This window comes from Aythya marila (genome assembly GCF_965140915.1).
Source record: "Aythya marila genome assembly, chromosome: 4".
NCBI classification, from domain to species: domain Eukaryota; kingdom Metazoa; phylum Chordata; class Aves; order Anseriformes; family Anatidae; genus Aythya; species Aythya marila.
The window spans coordinates 73,331,919-73,341,624 of NC_139045.1; the positions used below are offsets into that span (position 1 = coordinate 73,331,919).

Sequence of the window (9,706 nt, forward strand, 5' to 3'; positions counted from 1 at the left end):
ACCTCTAGCGTTTCCCCTTCCTCCTGACTGACCTTTTTATGGAAAAAAAAAAATCAGCCAAAAAGCTGCTCTTGGGCTATGCAATGTTTTTTGTTTGTTTCTTTTGGCTGGCTGTCAACCACCCAGCAAAAATAAACTCATTAACCTGACAGGAGACCCGAACACACTCATGTTGTCAGTGCATCTCAGCATCATTTTCACAAGCCCAAAAGCCATCAAACACTTAAAGTTAACCTGACTCCACCCTTAAGATGCAACCAAGTTAGGAAGGGTCTGTCAACCCTAAGACAGTCTCTCGCAGCATCTCAGAAAAGGGAACAAGTTTGGTGCCTGTCAAGCCAAAGCTGTCCTAAAACTAGCAGGAACCAAGGAGAACACGGAGTGCAGAGCCTCAAAAAAGAAACTACGTTCATGCCATCATTACAGCTCTCAACCTCATTCTGTTTGCAAGCCTGCTATTTTTGCATCCAAACCACAACAGTTTTTGTGTGTTAAATCTGTCCACACATCTATGATTTTCTTCTGCTGCCACCAAATTTGTAGCTTGCTGAATGTGTACCCAGCTTAAAGTGCACATGAAGGCGAGCAATCAGTGGTTTCTACTTAAAAGCAAAAAAAAAAAAAGAGGTCTACATAGCTACTACAGTCACTCAGCTTTCTCAGCTACTTAAAGACATTAATTCCGAAGGCTTTTTAGCTATGTTTGCATTTAATGTATGCTTCTATATTACTCTGTCATGTTCGTTAGGTTATGCTGCAGCATTTGAGGTCTCTTGGGACCACACAATACCTCCAGCTGGCGCTCCAAGAAGATCCTGCAGGAAGAGAGCAGATAGTTTCTCTAGTCACAATGAGGAAATTTACATGATAACATAACAAATTAGAAAATACTATTTCTTCCCTGCCCACTGAAGGTGAATATGGAACATACATGCTCACTAGATTTTCCAGTTCTTAGCTGAATTCATAACCAAAAATATTGTTGCTACTAAATACCGAATTAGAACAAGGCAAGCCAAGAAGTATTTGTAAAGCTGCAGAAGATGCTTTGGAAGCACACTTAGGTTATTTAGAAGATGAGGAAAGCAGACAAGGGAATGACAGTATTTACATACAGTTTGATGCTGTTTTCACACAACCACAACCCGTGTAAAAGATATTCCTGCTCAGGACTTGGGCCCTGGCTGCTCCTCAGCACCCAGGAAACTTCATGTGCAGTAGCCTTACACCACCATTGACCCAAAATTCCCAGGACTCAGGCCTGAATGCAAGGGCTTGAATGTATTTGTTCCTACTCTACCCCTCCACAGCCTCATCCTTCTTCATTCATGGACTTCCTGACAATTTATTTTTCTTAGAAGTATTTCTGCCTAGCATCTAAGCACTGGAAATGTAGATTACAGAGATAATAGATACGTTTAAAATTAGACTAAGCAGCTGTAATTCTGCATTTGCATTTCTGACTTGATTATAGTAAGCACTCAAGACAATTTCTATGAGAACCAGAAATGAGTTCATATGCTGTAATAAAAATACATCAATCTCTCTCAGTTTGACCCCAATCAAAAAAATAAAATAAAAAACCCAACATACACACACCAACCTGGTTAAAAAATGTCATTTGTTTCTTTCTAACTGGTAATAAATCATAGCTGCTTCTTTGCAACTCTAGCTCCATTTAAAAAAAAAATCACCTGTGGATTTTAATTGCAAGAATTAACTTCACCAGTTTTCCTACATTTTTCAAATGGAGAAAGCATCTTCCTACTTGCAGATTTAAACTGCTAAATTATTTCACGCAGGACTGCTAATGCCAAGGAGTGATAGTAGAAGCTTAGTCAAAAAAAAAAGGAAAAATAAATGGCATTTCCAAAGCTCAATTTGTCTATGTTCAAGCACTGCTGGCCCTAAAATATGGGGTTATGTTTTGATTATTATCTGTAAACAAACAGAAAAGAGATTCTTTAAATATGCAACCTTTCTACTTTTGATATTTCTCACCTGAAACTGTAGTTATTACCCATTTTATAACTTTCCTTCAAAGTGTTAACCATCTTTTGTTATCTAAAGAGTCAACTCTTAAAACCATTACACAACCATATACGAAGAGTTCTGATAAATTCTCTGTCAAAATCAAGCGTAAATAAGCATTTCTTCTACATAAATGTTCCAACACAATAAAAAACATTACTATCTATCCTTTTCTATTTTGGTAAAAATAAACATGGTGGCATGCGTTACATCAACTGCAGCTTTTGCTTCCAGGACTTCAAGCATGAGGTTTAGTCCTCTCAAGAGGAGTTATCTCCTACAGATCTTTTAATTTAATCTAACAAAATAATCAGCTGCTGTATTTCACAACATAGGCCATAAACAAATTTCACCTATGCTCATTAGCCCCATCCTGCTTACAGATGGGATATTGCATCCAGAGGGGGATGTATGATGGTACAGGTATGAAGGATTGACCATGGGTAGCTTGCCACAGCCGATCACGTTTTGTATCATAGAGACCATTCAGTTACCTGTCAAGGAAGCCAGTACGTAATAACACAGAACATCAACTCAGATCTCTATTTAAATTCACACATTTATTTAATATTATCACTTACAAAAAATTCTAAGTTGACTCAAAAGCTAGAGAACACCACTAAAAAGGACATCCTACTTTACCAAGCAGTAAACAAGAAAATATTTCTCAAACCAGTGGAGCAGAAAACAAAGAAACAAAACCTCATCAGATCAATAGCCTGCCCCAGATTATTCAAGCAAGTTAAATCTGCAAATAATTTTTATGCCTCTTTTCAAGAGGTTCTGTTAATGTTTTTCAATATGGCTTCTTTGGAACAAGCACAGTTATTGCTACCATTATTACGATACTATAAGAGAAATAAAACCACTGCCTACTAAAATTTTAGAACAAGACCAGTAGTATTTTTATTCCATAATCTAACTTGAAAGTTCACCTTTTATGAAGAGATTTTTGGAGTTTCTTTTGAAGTTTGAAAAGATTTAGAGTACTGATAAAAACAGTTTCCTCAGCTATGCACACAGTGTACAAAGTTTCTCCATTTAAAACATAAGGAATAAAGTATTTCCCACTGACTGATTTCTTTAGAGTAAAACTTAGGGAATTGAAAGCCTCAGCTGCCTCTGCTGTGCTGAAAGTGGTTTTAAGGAAAAATCATGCTATTCCCATACACACTGAGATATACAGGGGAGGTTTTGTTAGTAAATAATAGCGTTAAAAATTAAAGTTGATTAGTTGTAAAAAAGACAAACTGATTAATCCATTTACAAGAAGCCTTAAGTAACTTAAAAGCTTAAGTCCCATTTGCAGAAGTCACCTGGGCAACTGGGTGGACACAACTGGGTGGAACCTTGGACACAAATCTCTTCTGCTTTCTGCTTATTAAAGTGGACGTGAAATCTACACTCCACTTAACATTCAAATTGTCTTCTAACATCCTAGTATCCTTTAGGCATTACAAAACATAGTCTTGTTTTTAAAATACATAGCTTCAAAGAAAAGGACAGGGACACCACCGAGAGAAATGTTTAGTAATTATTACACCAGTGATAACAACAGATTGGATTATTTATAAAAAATAGCTTTAAAAAATACTGAATACAGAGATTCTTTCGTGTAACCGCAAAAAAACTACTATTTTTTTTACCTCCCAAATGAAAACTCTGAGCTGTTTTTCCTGTGTTACAGGATTCAGCTTCCCTTAACCAAATAATTCTAACTACTTAAGTCTCTAAACTTGGGCAGTGTTGAAAATGGTCCTCCAGTGTTCTCAGTACTAGAATATTAACACAATGGGTGATGCAACTGAAGAGTACAGCTAGCCAAAAAATATTCCAAAAGAGAAAATGCTGTCAGAAAATGCTGATTTAGCAGAGTAAAATACTTCAAAGAAAGGTATGCTTTTCCCCGTCTGGGGAAAAATAAATAAATAAATAAAAATAAATTTGCTGGAAACTCTAAACTTCACCTGTTTGTTCCAACCCAAAAGGAAAACACTGTTACAAAGCATGGTAACTTTCCATAACATAAAAACCCTGACTTTCTGTATAGGTAGATGATGGTCTCACAAATTTAATTTCCAATAGCAGGAAATCTTCTGTTATTTAGATATGACTTCAACCTACTTCACTACTCCCAAGAATGCCTTCTGGTATACAACCATCATTTGGAAGCAGATACTTTAGGACTCTCTTTTTGGCTCATGCATGATGTTGAGGAAACCATTCATAAGCAATTTATAGGAAACCATTTATAAGCATTTTACATTTATAAACAATGTATTGCTTTTATCCAGAAAGTGGAGTGTAGAGTGCTGAGCCTGCCCAACTGAAGATTCAATACAATAAAGTACTGTTAGCACTCTTTGAGATGTATTTAGAAAACATTCAATGGATAAGCTTTTTGGTAACAGCAATCGATACAGATCAGTAAAGTATACCCATATAATAACACAAAAAGAAATCTAGGATTGCTGCTTCAAACTCCAGGAAACCAAAAACAGTCACAAGCAACTCCGCGTAATTCTGAAAATATTCTGGATTCTTAAAATTCTGAATTCCTGTAAGACAATAAGCTGGAATACAAGATTAACTTAGTTATTAACCACTTTTTTTAGTATGCCAAAACCTGGCTTCTGCTCTTTGCTGTGTCTTCAACTAATTTGTTACTGCAGCATTAACCACTTTTGTCTCTTTTATATTAAAATATTAACACAGTTATTGTCCAATAACGTTCAAGGTCTTCTAGACTCAGCAGCAGTTTGAGAACACTCATATTCCTAGCACAGTTGATACAGCTGGTGGCTCTTACCCATCAATAAGGGAACCCCACAGAGAGACTGGAGTCTCAACAACTCAGCTTCCTGCCGAAGCTCGATGTGTTGGAAGCCCTCCCTTGGGGAAGTCCTTGCTGGCCAACTGATAAACACTAAAATGTATGGAATTCCTCAAGAAAGCACACCATAACAAATGCTGTGTTGATAGAAAATAAACAAACAGGTTTATGTTAGTCAAGCCCTTAGCTAGCCTCTAAAATATAGCATTTTTGTGACTTATGTTGTCCCCTACAATCTGTTCTTATTCTATCTTCTTGCATCTTACCCCAAATTAAGTGTTGGGGGACAATTACTACAAACCTGAACCCCAAATGAGTTATGGCCAAGTATGCTGGTGTAATTACTATCAGGTTCATGTTGCTCTTCTTTACTCCTCTATGGCTGCCCTGCACATTTCCAACTACATATTGTATTTTATTATATCTGAAACCAAAGTATGTCCTACCCTCTGTACTCGCTATGAAAAAAGGATGGAGAAAATAAATAGCTTAGCTTCCTTTAGCCAAGCCCTGAAACATGCTATATTAAAAGCAAAAGCCTACTTTGCCCTGAAATACAGTAACTTGTATACCTGAGTCATTATAGAGAAAAAAAAAAAAATCCTATACTCACATGTTCAAACAGCATAACAGCATGTAATACCTAGAAGGCATTGTCATAACTGCTCTAATTTGGCAACAAAACACATTTCATTAAATGCTGTTATTAGAAGAAACCATACATAGCAAGAAGAGTTTTAAGAGATCACAGATAGTTCTTGAATCAGTAAATGTAAAAATTGATGGCTGAGGCTGAAAACACTTCTTGGCAGAAGGGAAAAATAGCAGGGGGCTTTGTAAGAACAAAAGGCATCTCAGCCCTGACAAAGGTGTGCTACTGAACAGGGAAGCCAATCTCCGCTAATAGTGCAGAAAGGTCAGATGCATTCAGTAAGTAGCTCTGCATTTGGAAAGAAATGAGATGACTTCCTCGTGTCTCATGGGAATGATGAATTACTTCTTCAGCCTGTTACATGAACAACACTAAAACAGCATTACTCTGCAACGGTTTTGGTCAGCAAGACCAAAAAGGGTCACCATGGAGAAAGATTCCCTCAGAAGTGTCTGAGGAGATGCCTACCCCACCGATAAAGATTTTTAATAGGTCTGAAAATACCGGGGAAATTCCAGAAGCATGAAAGAATGCTAATGTTACAACTGTGCTCTACGGTTGTAAAACAAAAAAACAGTGAGACAGTGTTTATAGCTATAGCCAGGTTAGAATGATGGCAGTCCTGAGCAAAATAATAAAAAATGTAACCACCAGTATGCATGTATAAATTTTTATGGCACTTGGTATGGTATTCTGTGGCAGTCTGATTACAAAACAGCACCCAGTAACCAATTCTTAACCTGTTTAAGGGACATCTCATAAAGAAAGAGCTTTCAAGAATGCATCACAATGTAACTCCCCAAAGCAATTCCCCAAACAGAGCCAATACCATGAAACACTTTTTCAATTACTTGTAAGTAGACATGATCACTTACAACAAAAAAAGAAAAATAAAATAAAAAAAAACACCCAAGTTATAGATTGAATGCTACACAACTGAAATAAATCAGTTGCAAAAGCAGGCAAGAGTGTTTGGTATACTCAACATATGCTAGGAAAAAAAAACTCTTAAATAAAGTTACATCCAAAGTTACAAAGCTACAACCAAGAAACGTGCTCTACTTTACATTCTTCTGGAAAGAAACAGTCCTGCCAAGGGTTTGTGAGGGTGAATGTTAGCAGTAAAAATGAGACTATAAACTACAGTGCTGCAGCCAAAGGGTTAATATGTAAATGTGATCTATAAACAGAAGAGTAATGCTAGCAAGGTAATATTTAAACTCACACAACACTCCTGAGACAAGGCATTGGCATGCTGCACCCAGCTCACATTTTCACAAAAATGTTGAAAAAGTGGATTTGGAAAAGAAAAAAAAAAAAAAAAAGCCAACGAAATTGACTAGTGAGGAAAATGTGTGCAGTGACAAATCTAATAATAAAAGAGTCTGTTTTTATAAACAGAAGAGAGAGAAATTACAGGGTACTAGCAGATAAACACATCCATGGTAAGAAAATACTTTGAGTTCTTTAGCACAGAGGAGAAAGGCACAGCAGCAACCAGCGACCGGGAGCTGGAGCCAAATAACTTAACAAGCAGCGGGTTCCCCACCTCTTACCGTCTTCCGATCAAAATTCCATTTTTTCCTGGAAAATGTGTTTCAGCCAAATGCAAGTTATTGCACTCAGAAGTAACTGGATAAAATCCAATTGACTGTAACAGTCAAGAGGTCAGAGTAGAAGATCTAATTGCTTCCTTTGGCTTTAAAGTCTCAGTCTATGAATACTCCTGGTTTTCAGTTTCAAAGGCGTTTCAGTAGTAGCATGCATGTTCAGCATTAATATTAAAAAAGCGCTTTCAAAAATCTGCATAAATTAGGGTTGCATTTCCATGCAGGGCTCAAGTGACATGAGAGCTTTCCTGTGGAGGCTTTTGTCACCAGCAGAGCCCACTGATGGCATTACAGCTACCTTACCCACACCACAGCTGAGGGGATTTCTGCAGCAGTCTGTAAACAAAGCTTTACACAATTGAGTGCAAAAGTTCACCCTCCGGGGCAGTACTTTTTCTCTTCTAGAAATAATTCCCTTTGACCTGGAGTACAAGGAGCTTGCTACAATACATAATATTAATCATGGAAACAATAGGTAGAAGAGAAAAGGAGAAGCACTGCGAGAGCCACAAAGCCAACCGGCTCTGTTGTGTGCACCAACAGCGTTTGAGGCTGCTCCTATTGATGCTACTTCTCCACCTTGTGCTTCAGCACACACCGCAGTCGCTGCAATCTTGACAAGTTAACACAATCAACATTTCTCAGGGAATACACGCCAAGGTAGAGGAGAACATGCAGGGGTTCACATCGTTAGGGCTGACAGAGTTTTGCTATTCAACCAGCTGCTGCAGCATCTATAGTTTGCCACAATAACAGGGGTTTCCAAGTGTTTATCCCCACGAAGCACAAACAAACTTCTAGCTCAGCAAACAGAAGCCTGAACAGGCTGAAATTGCCTGAAACACGCTAACTACCACAGAGATGTGCCACTGCACAGCTGAGGAGGCACGAAACCACCGAACCGTGCCAAAAATCACCCGTGACACCTCCAAAAGCAAGCTGGCATCACGCCGCCGGCCCGGCACGAGGGAGCACGTCCAGCCCCTTACCCCACAGAGGAGCAGGTGCATGCTACGCACTCCTTGGGATAAAATATGTTGAAGTTACTTCCCCAGGCACTGCCACAGCACAAACAAGATCTGTCAGCAGGGACAGAGCCTCGCTGCTCCCCACTGCCGCCTCCAAGCAAAACTTCTTCCACTCCATCAGCCTCCCAACGCTTCAAGGGACCACCGCCTCATCGCCAAAATCCACCAAGCATCACCCAAAGCCCGCTCCATGGTCGGACAAAGCCGCCTCTTACACCCAGCAAACTTTCCTCCGACAGGAGCTGCAGGTCACCCAATGGAGCCGGCGGGGCTTCAACAGGCCTAGAGGGCAGGGATGGAGCGGAGGGAGGCCAGTGACCACCGCCCCCTCCCCGACCCTCGGGCGTGAGGAGCGCGGCGGTGGCCGCACACGATGGGGACGCACCAGGATAAAAGGCAGGAGGAGATCTCTGACGCCTGAAGAAAGGAGAATAATCATAAATTGCTCTTAGCACGGAGCTGGATTTCACCTCGAAGTGACGCTAGGCAAATAGATGGCGAAGCGAAGCAACACACCTTTGACCCTTTCTTTTCTTCCCTAAATATAATCCCCCTCTTCCCGTCATACGCGCAGCACCGAACGAGCATTAATTCAGATCCGTTCTTTAAAGAAGGGGGGGATTATCTCTGTCTGCCACCGGCTCTCCCCGGCTCTTTTCCCTCTCCGAAAATTAAAAATGCTCGTTAAAAATAAGAAAGGAAGGAAGGAAGCATTATTTCTGGTGGGTGTGAAACGTGGGGACGGGGAGAAGGAGTCTGGGGGATGGGGAGGAGTGGAGAAAGGTGGCTAAGGAGAGAAGAAAGGAAAGGAGGACCAGGAAGGATGAGGGGAAGGCGAGATAAGGGGGAAGGAGGATAAGGAAAAGAGGATGAAAGGAGCTCGGGGAGGGGGGGGGGGTAAGGATGAAAAGGAGGAAGGGATGAGGGGAAGAAAGGATGCTTTGCCCTGGCCTCACCTCAGCTCGGTGGGTGGGGGTGGGAGAACCTCTCGCCGCCTCCTCTTCCTCCTCCTCCTCCTCCTCCACCACCACCTCCTCCTACTTCTCCACCTCCTCCCCAGCAGCGACGGTCACCGGCGGGCTGGGTGCGCGGCTCCGGCTCCCTCACACGGCCCCCGCCTCCCGTTCGGCTCCGGGGAGGACCCGGGAGCCGCCGCCGGCCTCCCCGCGGCAGCCACTCGGGGTGGAGGCTGCGCGCCTGCGCCTCTCCGCTGCTGCCTCCAGCGGGAGGCCGCGCCGGGCTCCGCCGCTCGGGGGGCGCCGGGGCTGTGGGTATGGAGACGGCGTGAGGGAGGGACGGGGGGAGGATGGAGGAGGAGGATGGAGGAGGAGGTGGTACGGGGCTGGGGGTGTGAGGGGAGGGAGGCGCCCGAGGGAGGCCGGCAGGGGGAGGGCGAGGCGCAGGTGGGCGGCGGGGGGCGATGGGGATAACGGGGGGGGGGGGTCGGGGGATAACGGGGAGGATCGGGCTCTGAGGTCGGGGTTTGGTTAAAGGGCTGCGGGAGGGGATGGGGGAGGCCGGGCGGATGGCCATCTTGTGGGGTCGAGGCGGG

The 9,706-nt window shown here is 42.0% G+C and overlaps 1 protein-coding gene across 2 annotated transcripts in view; it reads right to left on the minus strand.

The window, feature by feature from the left end:
- Positions 1 to 9,139, minus strand: part of CTNNA2 (catenin alpha 2) — a 474,395-nt gene extending 465,256 nt beyond the window's left edge. For both annotated transcript variants that reach the window (XM_082760174.1, XM_082760175.1), the window contains exon 1: positions 9,111 to 9,139. The gene's annotated coding sequence lies outside the window, so the exon portion shown is untranslated. The remainder of the gene's footprint in view (positions 1 to 9,110) is intronic.
- Between the last annotated feature and the right edge of the window lie 567 nt (positions 9,140 to 9,706).